Here is a 3,405-nt window from a genome sequence, read left to right on the forward strand (position 1 = left end):
CATCCATCCATCCATCCATCCATCCATCCATCCATCCATCCATCCATTATCTTTACCCGCTTATTCCATTTTTGGGTCACGGGGGTCGCCGGTGCCCATGTCCAGCAATCACTGTGCGAGGGGTGGGGTACACCCTGGACGGGTAGCAAGTCCATCACAGGGCCACATAGAGACAAACAACCATTCACTCTCTCACTCACCTAGGGACATTTTGGAGTTACCAATCAGCCTAACATGCATGTTTTTGGTCTGTGGGAGGAAACCGGAGCACCCAGAGAAAGCCCACGCATGCATGGAGAGAACATGCAAACTCCACCCAGAAAGGCCCCTGGACCGGGGTTTGAACCAAGGACCTGCTCGCTGAGAGTTATATTACGAATAAAATATTGACATTTGCCATCTCCACATCATTGCATTCAGTTTTTATTCACGATTTCTTTAGTGTCCCAACTTTTTTGGAATCCGGTTTTGTAGTAGAGTGCTGTATGGATGTGTGTGTGACAGTAAGTGAGGCACAGATTGTGTTGTAAAGAGCGTTGAGAATCTTCATTAGATAGAAAGGAGCTATATAAGTACAGTCCATTTACTATTTTCATCCACAGGCAAAATGTGACTTAGTACTTGTGTTGAAAACTTTTGATGGTTAGTATGTTGGCAAGATGTTTCTTATATTGGGTGGCTGTGGCTGAGTGGATGAGCAGTCGTCCTCCAATGTATGAGTTGGGGGTTCGATTCCACCAGCAGTCACATGCCAAAGTGTCCCTGGGCGAGACACTGAACCCCTCATTGTCTCCATGTGTGTCCCGTTGGTGTATGAATAAGATCAAAGCACTGATTATTCTTTGAATAGAACTAATAGACTGTTGTATGAATGGGTAAATGAAGACACAGATTGTGTTGTAAAGAGATAATAATAATAATGATAAGGAATTTAATTTGTAATGCATTTTTCATTAACAAAAATCTCAAAGTGCTACAAAGTGCAACTAAAATCAGTGATAAAATCAGTGATAAAAACCAACTAAAATTAGTGACAAAATCAACTAAAATTAATTGTAAAATCAACTAAAATCAATGATAAAATCAATTAAAATCTGTGATAAAATCAACTTAAATCAATGAAAAAATCAACTAAAATCATTGATAAAATGATGTGGAGGCAGAATAGGCTTGCTTAAAAAGAAAGGTCTTTAAGCCTTTTTTAAAGTCAACCAATGATTGCGGAGCTCTCAGATAGTCAGGGAGGGAGTTCTAGAGGCGGGGGGTGGGGGGGCACAGATCTCCCATGGTCCTTAATTTAGTTTATGGAAGGTGGAGGAGATTACTGTTCTGTGATCATAGGGACTGGGTGGATGAATATGGATCTTTGAGTATCTTGATTAGGTAGAAAGGTGTTGTATAAGTGCACTCCATTTATATTGAACATCAGGTTATCCACACAAACACAAACTGAGTGTTGTGATGTATACAAGTCAGTGCAGCCAGAAATGTTTAGATCTCTTAACTGGAGAAATGAAAGAAACTCTCGTCAGACGTGTGGCTCAACACAGGAGAGCAGCTGCTCAAGACCAGCTTCAGCTTTGCATCTACACCTCAAAGAAAAGGGACACTCCTCTGAAGACACAGTTTGGACAGAGGTGGTTTGAGAGGGGGCTCAAATGAGAAAGACAACATTATGCAGAGAAGCTAGTCTCAGATTTAAGCTTTCTAAGGATCTTTCACAAGACACCACAGTTCAGAACTGAGATGTGTTTTGGATGTCTTGGTGTGACTTCTGAATGGACTGAGGGGTCGGAGTCTGCTTACCTCTGTAGCGACAGGGTTGAATTATAAAAATGGATAATTGGTTAGTTATTCATGTTACTGTTTATCACACCACCCTCTTATGAGGGAAATTATGTTTATGAATTATAAGTAATCTGTCTCAATAAAATAACCCAAAAACATGAGTTCTTTCATCGGAGTAATATAAAGTTTATATTAAAGCACACACACTGATTTAAGTTGACACTATTTCTGTAACATTTGTTTGCATATATGCATATAATAAAACAGTGATAGTATTATATGAATAGTGGGACTTAATCGACAAGAAAATGTAAAAATATGAAAAATAATAAGAATTTTTCTGCAAATTAAGATTTTGATTTATTATGCGTTAAAGGAGAGGATGTGTTAACGGAGACTAGCAACTAACATGATTTTGACAGTTTACAAAATAAAAATAATAATAAAAGAAAAAAATTTAAATAATTCTAAGATGGACTGCTTTCTTATCTTAGACACCATGAATCACCAGAAATATGAACCTTTCTGTCCTTCCTGGAGGTGAATATCAGCTTCTACAGTCGATGCCAGGCAGGTGTATTATATATGGATGTGTTGCTCAGACTATTATCTTTTTCAGATGCTACCTGTAACTGTGCCTAGTTCAATATTTGACCAACTAGATAAAATTTTCTCCAAATTTATATGACAAGGAAGGCACTCACGAATCAGGCTTCAATAATTAATGTTATCAAAAGCTCAAGACAGACTCAAAGTCCCTCACCTAAACCATTATTTTTGGGCTGCTCAGCTAAGGCCGCTAACAGTATGGATGCAGAATTTATCTGACACACAGTGGCTCAGTATTGAAAAGTTAATGTGCAATACACCTTGGGGCCCTACCTTTTTCAGATATCATCTTAAAAGACTTAACATAAGTGAATGGACCAGGACCTCGCTTGTCATTTGTAGACAAATAAAACGAGTGTGCAGACTGCCGAGAGAAATCTCTGCTCCATCAGGTAATGCTATGTTACAAGGGTTTGTGCCTTCTGCAGTTGATAGGGATTTGAGTAACTGGTCGGCAGGTGGTCTAAGCAAATTGGATCAGTCGATTAAAGACATATACCTGAAATAATTTGAACAGTTAAGAAAGAAATTCCAGCTTTCTAAAACAGAGTTCTTCAGATATCTACAACTTATAGGAGCTTTCTGACAAAGCACAAAGAATGGAACGAAGTACTGCTCGCCTCACTAGTTGAGGGGCTCTTCATAAAAGTACAACAAGGTGGCGCAACTGGTAGAGCTGCTGCCTCTCAGCGAGCAGGTCCCTGGTTCAAATCCCAGTCTGGGGGCCTTTCTGGGTGGAGTTTGCATGTTCTCTCCATGCATGCGTGGGTTTTCTCCGGGTACTCCGGTTTCCTCCCACAGACAAAAAACATGCATGTTAGACTGATTGGTAACTCTAAATTGTCCCTAGGTGTGAGTGAGAGAGTGAATGGTTGTTTGTCTCGTTTGTCTCTATGTGTCCCTGTGATGGACTTGTGACCCGTCCAGGGTGTACCCCGCCCCTCGCACAGTGATTGCTGGACATGGGCACCGGCGACCCCCGTGACCCCAAATGGAAGAAGCGGGTAA

This window comes from Nematolebias whitei, chromosome 1, assembly GCF_014905685.2.
Source record: "Nematolebias whitei isolate Nwh7 chromosome 1, NemWhi1, whole genome shotgun sequence".
NCBI classification, from domain to species: Eukaryota; Metazoa; Chordata; class Actinopteri; order Cyprinodontiformes; family Rivulidae; genus Nematolebias; species Nematolebias whitei.